Source organism: Equus przewalskii, chromosome X (genome assembly GCF_037783145.1).
Source record: "Equus przewalskii isolate Varuska chromosome X, EquPr2, whole genome shotgun sequence".
Lineage (NCBI taxonomy): Eukaryota > Metazoa > Chordata > Mammalia > Perissodactyla > Equidae > Equus > Equus przewalskii.
The window spans coordinates 45,187,590-45,200,103 of record NC_091863.1 but is presented as its reverse complement, the minus strand read 5'-3'; the positions used below and the strand labels follow the sequence as shown (position 1 = coordinate 45,200,103).

The 12,514-nt window shown below is 35.5% G+C and overlaps 1 protein-coding gene across 9 annotated transcripts in view; it reads right to left on the bottom strand.

The window, feature by feature from the left end:
* Positions 1-12,514, bottom strand: part of KLF8 (KLF transcription factor 8) — a 325,716-nt gene that overhangs the window by 108,246 nt on the left and 204,956 nt on the right. The window lies entirely within an intron of this gene.

Below are 12,514 nucleotides of genomic sequence, written 5' to 3'. Positions count from 1 at the left end.
GTTTAGCACACTCCAGCTCTGCTACAGAGTTCAGTTTCCCATGTGGACCTACATGGCCAGTGAGTGGACATGCTGTGGCTGTGATTCACATACAAAATAGAGGAATATTGGCACAGATGTTAGCTCAGGGAAATCTTCCTCAGCACACACACAAAAATTCCTTTTAAAACACAGCTAGTAAATGATAAAACTAGGATCCAAACCTAGATCTTTGGCACTTTCCCCTGTACCACACCGTAGTAACCACATGCTCTTCTCTAATACCTCCCAACAAATAGTCTAAACTAGAGCCATACATACAGGAAGAATGTGTGATTCACTAAAGTGGGCCCTCAGCTAAGGTTACAGGCCTTCTTCTGTGTAAAGTCAGAAACTCAAGGGCATGGAACTGGTGATAAGTGTCAAGTGAAATGTTTTGAAATAACTCCACGCTCAATATCTCCTGGTTGCATGTGGGTTATATATGGAATATGTATGCTTCAGATAGAAAGCAAAATGAAAAAAGGAGTATAAAAAACATTAACACAGTATGACCCTATTATGGTATATAGACCATACACCACACATTTATATACTCAGAATAAAAGCAATGTCAACATACTTAAATACATACTATGAGAAATTATTAAGTGAATATCTGGAAAGTGAGGATGAAAATGGTGGGAAGAGGACTTTTCCTTTTTTACTTTTCACCTTTCTGTATTGTTTGAATGTTTTAAAAATTATGATGTTATATCTTATGATAAAAATTTTAAAATAAAAAGGAAAGAAACTATATGAGAAAAAATGAATATTAACTCTGGTTCAGTCTAGGTCATAGGATTAATGTTTGTTTTCTTTTTAATGTGTTTCTCTATTTCCCATCTTCTACAATGAGCATGTAGTATTTTATAATCATAAATAAGCAATAATGCAGACACAAAATGCCTTGGTATTATAATGGTCTCTCTTCCTCTGGCTCTTTCTCCACTTTCTCCTTATAAATTCTCCACAGGACTTAATTTTATGCTGCTCTAAATTCTGGTGGCAATCCGGTTTGCACATACTGTTTTTCAACTTACTGCTCATCACCTACCAGTCCTCCAAAGTGTTTACTAATTAATCACACAGCTTTAAAATAATGGGCAACAGACTGGAATTTATCAGCTCAAGTTTTGGACCATACCCAGGCAAGCATTTTTAGGACTAGATGTCAATTGCTGACCATTTAAATATTCAGAAATTGCTGCATTAGCTGCTAAGAAGAAAGATAGAGTTGGACGTGTTGACACCAAAAGGTGGGCAATGAATTGTTATAAAATGAAAAGAAAAATTACTGAATGGTTGCACACACACACACAGAGGGATCCCATTTATGTTTTCTAAACTCCTGTGCCTCTGTGTCTCTTTGTTTCTGACTCTCTCTCTCTCTCTCTCTCTCAGACATACTCACCAGACAAAGAGAAAAGATCTGGAAGAGTACACAGAAAATTAACAGTGGGAGGGAGACTGGGACTACAGAATGTGTTGAGAGTGTGTAAATGAGATTTTCACTTTTTGGTCTCTGTAATTCTATCCCATCTCCACATCTCCCAACTGTCGCATTGCTATAAATTTTCTTGCAATCTCTCAGGAATTTCTCCTGAGAATTCCTATCTTCTCTACATCCAAATGAAGAAAGTTTGACTTGTAAAACGGTGACACATTGTGGTTGTGGGAGCTCATTACTAGAATACACAGATTACTGGTCAGCAAGGAGACCAATTTTCTTATTTCAAAAGCAGTGACCTTTCATTATAATTGAAATTATAATTGAGTATAGTTGAAAACGCTCTTGTTTGTGCCAATGCACTTCACACAACATAACTCATGCCCTACATGAACATATCATCTAAACTGAAGAACAAAACATACATAGGGAAAATAATTCATAACATCATGTGTACATAGTAACTATATGACAAAGAGAGTTAAATGTAAAATAAATTCCAAGGCTAGATGGAACTGTGGGTTCATGTGAAGGCATTGAGCTGGAGGCATGGGTAGATTTAATCTAATTAATTAATTAATTAATATATTTATGAAGGTAACATTGGTTTATAACATTGTATGAATTTCAGGTGTACATCATTATATTTTGATTTCTGTATAGACTATATTGTGTTCACCACCTAAAGTCTAGTTTCCAGCCATCGCCATACAAAAGTCCTTTACCTCTTCTACTCTCCCCTGACTCTCCTTCCCCTCTAGTAACCACCAATGTGTTCTCTGCATCTATGTTTATTGTTTTTTTTAATCTTCCTCATATGAGTGAAATCATATGATATTTTTCTTTCTCTATTGGAGTTATTTTGCTTAGCGTAATAACATTAAGGTCCATCCATGTTGTCACAAATGACATTTCATCTTTTAAAAAGCTGAGTAGTATTCCATTGTGTGCATGTGTGTGTGTGTGTGTATGTGTGTATATATACATATATATACCACATCTTTTTATCCATTCATCTGTCAGTGGGCACTTAGGTTGCTACCAAGTCTTGGCTATTGCAAATAATGCTGCAATGAAAATTGGGGTACGTACATCTTTTTGACTTAAAGTGTCTTTGTACACTTTGGATAAATAACCAGAAGTGAAATAGCTGGATCATATGGTAGTTTTATTCTCAGTTTTTTGAGGAATCACCATACTGTTTTCCCTAGTGTCTGTACCAGTTTGCATTCCCACCAGCAGTGTATGAGGGTTCCCTTTTCTCCACAACCTCTCCAACACTTGTTATTTCTTGTCTTTTTAATAATAGCCATTCCCATGGATGTGAGGTGATATCTTGTGGTTTTGATTTGCATTTCCCTAATAATTAGTAATGTTGAACATCTTTTCATAGTCTGTTGGACATCTGTATGTCTTCTTTGAAAAAATGTCTGTTCAGATCTTCTGCTCAGTTTTTAATTGTGTTCGTCTTTTTCTTGCTTTGTATAAGTTCTTTGTATATTTTGGATATTAACCACTTATCAGATATGATATGCAAATATGTTTTCCAAGTCAGCAGGTTGTCTTCTTTTGTAGATGTTTCCCTTTGCTGTGAAGAAGCTTTTAAGTTTGATGTAGTCTCATTTGTTTATTTTTTCTTTTGTTTCCCTTGTCTGAGGAGACATATTCAAAAAGATATTGCTAAGATCAATTTAAAAGAGCATATTACCTATGTTTTCTTCTAGGAATTTACAGCTTCAGGTCTCATCTTCAAGTTTTTAATCCATTTTGAGTTAATTTTGTGTGTGTTGTAAGACAGTGGTCTACCTTCATTTTTTTGTATGTGTCTGTCCATTTTCCCCAACATCATTTATTGAAGAGACTTTTCTTTCTCCATTGTATGTTCTTGGATCCTTTGTCAAAAATTAGCAGTCCATAGGGGCCAGCCCTGTGGCTGAGTGGTTAAGCTTCCACACTCCATTTTGGCAGCTTGGGGTTCACTGGTTCGGATCCCAGGTGCGGACCTACGCACCACTCATCAAGCCATGTTGCAGCGGCATCCCACATAGGAAGAACTAGAATGACCTACAACTAGCACATAAACTATGTACTGGGCCTTTGGGGAGAAAAAAAAGACAGGAAGATTGTCAAGAGATGTTACTCAGGGTCAATATTCCTTGCAAAAAAAGTATACTTAAAAAAATTAGCTGTCCATAAATGTGTGGGTTTATTTCTGGGATTTCAATTCTGTTCCATTGATCTGTGTGTCTGTTTTTCTGCCAGTACTATCATGATTTGATTACTATATCTCTGTAGCATATTTTGAAATCAATGAGTGTGATACTTCCACTTTTGATTTTTTTTCCTCAAGAGTGCTTTGGCTATTTGGGGTCTTTTATTGTTCCATAAAAATCTTATGATGCTTTGTATCTATTACAGTGAAAAACGTCATTGGATTTCAATAGAGGTTGCATTGAATCTGTAGATTGCTTTAGGTAATACGGATGTTTTAACTATGTTAATTCTTCCAATACATGAGCACAGAATATCTTTCCATTTCTTTGTCTCTTCTTTGATTTCTTTTAAAAATATACTGTAGATTTCACTGTATAGATCTTTCATCTCCTTGGTTAAATTTACTCCTAGCTATTTTATTCTTTTTGTTGCAATTGTAAATGAGACTGTACTCTTGATAGCTCTTTCTGCTAGTTCCTTGTTAGTATATAAAATGCAATTGATTTTTGTATGTTGATTTTGTACCCTGAAAATTTGCTGTATTTATTTACGATTTCTAACAGCTTTTTGTTGGATTTTTTAGTTTTCCATATAAAAATTTGTGCCATCCAAAATCAGTGACAGTTTTACTTCTTTATTTCCAATTTGGATACATTTCATTTCTTTTTCTTGTTTAATGCTCTGGCTAGGACTTCCAATACTATGTTGAATAAGAGGAGCAAGAATGGGCATCCTTGCATTGTTTCTGTTGTTATTTTAAATGGATGCTGAATCTTGTCAAATGCTTTACCTGCATCTATTGAGATGATCATGTGATTTTTATACTTCTTGCTGTTAAAGTGGTATATCACATTGATTGATTTGTTGATGTTGAACCATCCTTGCATCCCTGGAATAAATTCCACTTGATCATGATATATAATCCTTTTAATGTATTGTTGTATTCAATTTGCTAATATTTTGTTGAGGTTTTTTGTATCTATGTTCATAAGCAATATTGGCCTGTAATTTTCTTTTCTTTTGATGTCCTTGGCAGGTGTTGGCATCAGGTAATGTTGGCCTCACAAAATGAGTTAGGAAGTGTCCCCTGCTATTCAATTTTTTTGGAAGAGTTTGAGAAGGATTGGTATTAAATCTTCTTAGAATGTTTGGTAGAATTCACCAGAGAAGCTGTCTGCTCCTGCACTGCTGTTTGTTGGGAGGTGTTTGATTACAGTTTCAATCTCTTTACTAGTGATCACTCTATTCAGATTATCTATTTATTCTTGACTCAGTTTTGGAAGGTTGCACACTTCTAAGAATTTATGCATTTTTTGTACCTCATCCAATTTGTTAGTGTATGGCTGTTCCTAGTTTCCTCTTATAATCCTTTTATTTCTGTAGTATCCATTGTAATTTATCTTTTGTTTCTGATTTCATTTATTTGAGCCCTCTCAGCTTTTTTCTTAGTGACTCTAGCTAAAGTTTTGCCAGCTTTGTTTATCTTTTTAAAAAAACTACCTCTTAGTTTCATTGATGTTTCTGTTGTCTTTTTAGTGTCTATTTTCATTTATTTCTGCTTTGATTTTTATTACATCTTTGATTTTACTGACTTTGGGTTTCATTTGTTCTTTTTCTAGTTCTTTAGGGGTAATTTTAGATTGTTTATTTGAGATTTTTCTTGTTTTTTAAGGTAGGCCTGTATTGATATAAACTTCCCTCTTTGTACTACTTTTGTTGCATCACATAGATCTTGGTATCTTGTGTTTTCATTTTTATTTGTCTCCAGATCCAGGTATTTTTTAATTTCTCCTTTGATTTCTTCATTGAACCAATAGTTGTTCAGTAGCATTTTGTTTAGTTTCCACATATTTGTGACTTTTCCAGCTTTCTTATTGTAATTGATTTCTATTGTCATATCACTGTTGTAGGAAAAGGTGCTTGATGTAATTTCAATCTTCTTTAATTTATTGAGACTTCTTTAGTTTCCCAAAATATGGTCTATCTTCAAGAATGTTCCATGTGCACTTGAGAAGAATGTGCATTCTGCTGTTTTTGGATGGATTGTTCTATATATATATATCTATTAACTTCATCTGGTCTAATGTTTCATTTAAGGCCAATCAGTGTTTCCTTGTTGACATTCTGTCTGAATGATCTATCCATTTATGTAAGTGGGGTATTAAAGTCCCCTACTATTATTGCATTACTGTCAGTTTCTCCCTTTAGATCTGTTAATAATTGCTTTATATACTCTTGTGGTTCTATGTTAGGTGCATATATATTAATAAATGTTATGTCTTCTGATGGATTTTCCTCTTTGTTATTATATAATGCCCATCTTTGTAACTTTTCTTTCTTCTTTTGAATTCTATTTTATCTGATATAAGTATGGCTACATCTGCTTTGTTTTGGTTGCCATTTTCTTGGAGTATCATCTTCCATCACTTCAATTTGAGCCTATGTTTGACTTTAGAGTTGAGATGGGTCTCTTGGAGGCAGCATATTGCTGGGTCTTGTTTTTTAATTCATTAGCTAGTCTGTGTCTTTTGATTGGTGAATTCAATCCATTTACATTTAGAGAGATTACTGGTATATGAGGACTTAATACTGATATTTTACCCTTGTTTTCTGATTATTCTATATTTTGATTATTTACTTTTCCTTGTATATCTGCCTGCAATTTGTTTCATGTTTTTTCTTCTGATGTTGTTTCTCAGTTTCCTCTTTTTTATGTTTTGTGACTCTGCTCTGAATCCTTGTTTTGTGGTTACCATGGTGTTTGTATAAAAGGTCTCGTAGAGGGGCTGGCCCTGTGGCCGAGTGGTTAAGTTCACGTGCTCCACAGCAGGCGGCCCAGTGTTTCGTTGGTTCGAATCCTGGGCGCGGACATGGCACTGCTCATCAGACCACGCTGAGGCAGCATCCCACATGCCGCAACTAGAAGAACCCACAACGAAGAATACACAACTATGTACCGGGGGGCTTTGGGGAGAAAAAGGAAAAAATAAAATCTTTAAAAAAAAAAAAAAAAAGGTCTCGTAGATAAGATAGTTCTTTTTCTGGTGATAGCATCTTATGTTCATTGGCCTATGCAGGTTCTGAACCTTTTCATCTTCACTTTCTATGCTTTTGTTGTCGTAAATTATCCCTTTTTGCATTGTGAGTTTGTTACCAAATTCAAGCAGTTATAGTTACTTTTAATGCTTCTTTTCCCTTTAAGCTTTATGATTTAATTAAGTGTTTACTAGCTTATTCTGAAATAGAGCTGCAATCTTTTGCTTTTGTCTGTCTATTTATTACCTTTCTCAGAGCTTTGTATACCTTTCTCTTTTCATTTCAGGCAAGGGAACTTCTTTCAACATTATTAGTAAGGCAGGTCTAGTGGTGATAAACTCCCTCTGCTTTTGTTTGTCTAGGAAACCCTTTATTTCTCCTTGAAATCTGAAAGCTAACTTTGCCGTGTAGAGTATTCTTGGATGACAGTTTTTATCTTTCAATATTTTGAGTATATCTTTCCACTCTCTCCGAGCTTGTAGGGTTTCTTCTTAGAAAAATGCTTATAGACTAATGGGGGTTCCTTTGTAGCTTGTTTTCTTTATCTCCTTGGATACTTTTAATAATCCTTTTTTGTCATTGATCTTTGACAGTTTTATTATTATGTATCTTGGAGAAGGTCTTTTTGCATTGAGATAACTGAGTGTTCTATTGGCTTTATGGATCTGTATATCCAGTTCCTTCCCTAGATTTGGGAGTTCTTTGCTATTATTTCTTTAAATAAGCTCTCTGCTCCCTTCTCTCTCTTCTCCTTCTGGGATACCCATTATCCTTATGTTGCCCTTTCTAAAGGATAATTCTCTTAGAATTCCTATATTGAAAAAATATCTTGGAGTGATGTCAGCATCATGGCAGAGTGAACTTGCCTGGGATTCTCTTCCCTCCAACATACAACAAAATGAGACATTCATACTCCAACAGAGGACATCCTAACACAACAGAAAAACATCAGAGAGACAGACAAAGCCATATAATGGAGGGTGGAGAGGCTGGAGCTCCCCTTGTAAGAGCTGGAATGGGGTAAGAGAAAACTTCACTCCTTACCCTAATAAACTGCAATCTGCAACCGTGGGAGGCCTCTGAGAGGGAAGGAACTGGGGAGGGGGCTTTCATTTGTGGGAAAATCAATGACCCCGAGCTCCCATGCAGCTGAGAGGGGAGACCTCTACTGGAGCAAGAGCTTTCACGAGGGGTGACCTCATTAAGCCAACACCTCAGGAAAGAAGATAGCAAGAGCAGAGTGAGAAAGTCCCGAGAGTATGCAGGAGAAAGTGCCACTTCCCCAACCCACCTCGCACCCGTTCCAGCATCAGCGACCTTGGCTGAAGACAGAGGGCTCAGAATACATGGCTCTTGACTCCCACCCAGTGGCAACAGGTAGTAAATGCAACCAAATAATAGCAGGATGCGTAAGACCAGAGCCAAACACTCTAGCAATATCAAACATTATATTAAATCTCCAACTAGAGAGAAAATGATAAGTATCCAGAACTCAGTCCTGAGGACACAGAAATATGTAATCTAAACGACAATGAATTCAAAATAACTATCATCAAAACACTCAATGAGGTAAAAGAGAATGAAGAGAAACAATTCAATGAGTTCAAGAGGTACTTCACAAAAGAAATTAAAACTATAAAGAAGAATCAGTCAGAAATATTAGAGATGAAAGACACAATGGAAGAGATAAAATATGGATTCCCTGAACACTCAAGTGGACATCATAGAGGAGCATATCAGCATAATCGAAGATAGACACGTTGAAATGCTCCAGAGAGAGGAGGAAAGAGAAGAAAGACTAAAAAGAAATGAAGAAAGTCTATGGGAAATATCCAAATCATTTAGGAAATGTAACATAACAATTATAGGTATTCCAGAAGAAGAGAAGAATGGAGCAGAAAGTGTGTTCAAAGAAATAATAGCAGAGAACGTCCCAAATCTAGGGAAAGATGGAAATCCATGTGGAAGAAGCTGCCAGATCTCCTAGATATCTAAATGTAAAAAGACTCACTGCAAGGCCTATAGTAGTAAAACTGGCAGAAATGAATGACAAAGAAAAATTCTAAGGGGAGCAAGGCAGAAGAAAATAACATACAATGGAACCCTTATCAGGCTTTCAGTGGATTTCCCTGCAGAAACATTACAAGCTAGGAGAGAATGGAATGACATATTCAAATCGTTGAAAAACAAAAATATTCAGCCAAGAATACTGTATCCAGTGAAAATATCCTGCAGATATGATGGAGAAATAAAAACTTTCTGAGACAAACAAAAGCTAAGGGAGTTCATAGCAATGAGACCCCCCCCATAATAAATCATCAAGAAGGCTCTCATACAAGAAAAAAATGGAGAAAGGGGTTACAAAGCATGGAGTAAGGAGATAAATAGGTAGTCACAATCAGAATAAGTTAACAAATACACAAATATAGCATTAAAAAGAAAGGGAGGGTAAACACCAAAAACAAGGATAATCCTGTAATTTTAGCCACAAACTCACAACACAAGATGGAATAAGATGTGAGAAAAACAACTTAGGAGGAGAGGAGGAAAGTATTGAATCGATTTACACTAAGGAAATAAGAGACCATCAGAAAATGCACTATCTTATATATGAGATTCTGAATACAAACCTCATGGTAACCACTAAACAAAAAAAAACCAGAACAGAGACAGAAATAAATAAGGAGAAAACAAGGAAATGCATCATAAAAAAACTACATAATTCAATGGGTAGATCAAAACACACAAGACAAGAAACAAAGGAAATGCAGGACAACTGGAAAATGAGTGATAAAGACAGCATTAAGCCCTCATATAACGATAATCACTGTAGGTGTAAATGGATTGAATTCTCCAATAAAAAGACAAAGAGTGGCAAGATGAATTAAAGGACAAGACCCAACATATACTGCCTCCAGGAAACACATCTCAGCCCCAATGACAAACTCAGGCTCAGAGTGAAGGGATGGAAGACAATACTCCAAGCTAAAGGCAAACAAAAGAAAGTAGGTGTTGCAATACTTATATCAGACAAAGTAGACTTCAAGATAAAGCAGGTAAAGAGAGACAAAGAGGGGCAGTATATAATGATCAAAGGGAAACTCCATCAAGAAGAAATAATACTTATAAATATCTATGCACCTACCACAGGATCACCAAAGTTCATAAAGCAATCATTAACAAACATAAAAGAGGATATTAATAATAACAGAATAATAGGAGGGGACCTCAACACTCCACACACATCAATGGATAGACCATCCAAAGAGAAAATAAACATGGAAACAGTGGAATTAAATGAAAAGCTAAACAAGTTTGACTTAATAGATATATACAGAACACTATCCAAAAACAGCATAATACACATTCTTCTGAAGTGCGTATGGAACATTCTCAAGGATAGATGATATGTTGTGAAACAAGGGAAGCCTCAATAAATTTAAGAAGATTAAAAGTATAGCAAGCATCTTTTCTGATCACAATGCTATGAAGCTAGAAATTAGTTACAAGAAAAAAGCTGAGAAATAGACAAACATTCTATTGAACAACCAAGTGATGATTGAATAAATTAAAGAAGAAATGAAAAAATATCTGGAGACAAATGAAAATGATAACATACCATACCAACTCACATGGGATGCAGCAAAAGCCACATTAAGAGGGAAATTGATCACAACTAAGGTATACCTTAACAAACAAGAAAAATCCCAAATCAGCAATCTCAAATTATACCTAACCGAATTAGAAAAAGAACAAAGTCAACAAAAGGAGATAAATCATAAAAATCAGAGCATAAACAAGTGCTATTGAAACAAAAAAGGCAGTAGAAAGGATCAATGAAACAAAGAGCTGGTTCATTGAGCAGATAAATAAAATTGACAGCTCCCTAGCCAGACTTACAAATAAAAAAAGAGAGAAAGCTCAGAGAAACAACATTAGAAATGAAAGAGGAGAAATAACAACGGACACCACAGAAATACAATGAATTATAAGAGAATACTATGAAAAACTCTATGTCAACAAAATGGATAATCTAGAAGAAATGGATAAATTTTTAGATTCTTACAACCTCCCAAAGCTGAATCAAGAAGATTAGATAATCTGAATAGGCCAAATACAAGGAAAGAGATTGAAAGAGTAATCAAAAGCATCCCAAAGTATAAAAGCCCAGGACCTGACAGTTTCCTTGGGGAATTCTACCAAAGTTTCAGAGAGGATTTAATACCTCTCCTTCTCAAGCTATTCCAAAACATTAGGGAAGATGGAATGCTTCCTAACACATTCTAGAAGGCCAACATCACTCTGATACCAAAGCCTGACAAGGACAACACAAGAAAGGAAAACTACAGGCCAATATTGCTGATAAACATAGATGCAAAAATCCTCAACAAAGTTCTGGCAACCCGAATTCAGCAATACATCAAAAGGAGCATACATCATAATCAAGTGGGATTTATAACAGGGGCACAGGGATGTTTCAACATCTGCAAATCAAGGTGATACACCACTTGAACAGACTGAGGAATAAAAATTAGATTATCATCTCAATAGATGCAGAGATAGCATTTGACAAGAAGCAACAACCATTTATGATAAAAACTCTTAACAAAATGGAGATCGAAGGAACTTACATAATAAAGGGCATATATGGCAAAGCCACAGCCAACATCATACTCAATGGGCAAAAACTTAATGTCATTCCTCTGAGAACAGAACAAGACAAGGATGCCCACCATCCCCACTCTTATTCAACATAGTACTGGAGGTTTTGGCCAGAGCAATTGGCAAGAGAAAGGAATAAAAGGACTCCAAATAAGGAGTGAAGAAGTGAAACTCACACTGTTTGAAGATGCCGTGATCTTCAATATAGAAAACACTAAAGAATCCATCAGAAAACTATTAGAAATAATTAACAACTACAGTAAGGTTGCAGGTACTAAATCAACTTACAAAAATCAGTTGCATTTCTATACTCTAATAATGAACTTACAGAAAGGTAACTCAGGAACACAATTCTATTTTCAATCGCAACTAAAAGAATAAAGTACTTAGGAATAAATTTAACCAAGGAGGTGAAGGACTTATACAGTGAAAACTACAAGTCATTACAGAAAGAAATTGATAGTGACATAAAGAGATGGAAAGAGATTCCATGCACATGGACTGGAAGAATGAACATAGTTAAAATATCCATACTACCCAAAGCAATCTACAGAATAAATGCAGTCTCAATCAGAATCCCAATGACATCTTCATGGATATCGAATCCTAAAATTCATATGGAGCAACCAAAGACCTAGAATTGCTAAAGCAATCCTGAGAAAAAAGGACAAATCTTGAGGTATCACAATCCATGACTTAAAAATGTACTACAAAGCCATAGTGATCAAAACCTCATGGTCTTGGTACAAAAACAGGCACAGAGAACAGTGGAAGAGAACTGAAAGCCCAGAAATAAAACCACACATCTATAGACAGCTAATCTTCGACAAAGGTGTGAAGAACATACAATGGAGAAAAGATAGTCTCTTCAATAAATGGTGCTGGGCAAATGGACAGCCACATGCAAACGAATGAATGTAGACCATTATCTCACAGCATACATAGAAACAAACTCAACATTGATCAAACGCTTGAAGATAAGTCCTGAAACCATAAAACTCCTGGAAGATAATATAGGTAGTACAACTCTTTGACATCTAATGTAAAAGGATCATTTTAACTCCCATATCTTCTCAGACAAGGGAAACAAAAGAAAAAATAAACCACTGGGACTTCATCAGACTAAAGAGCTTC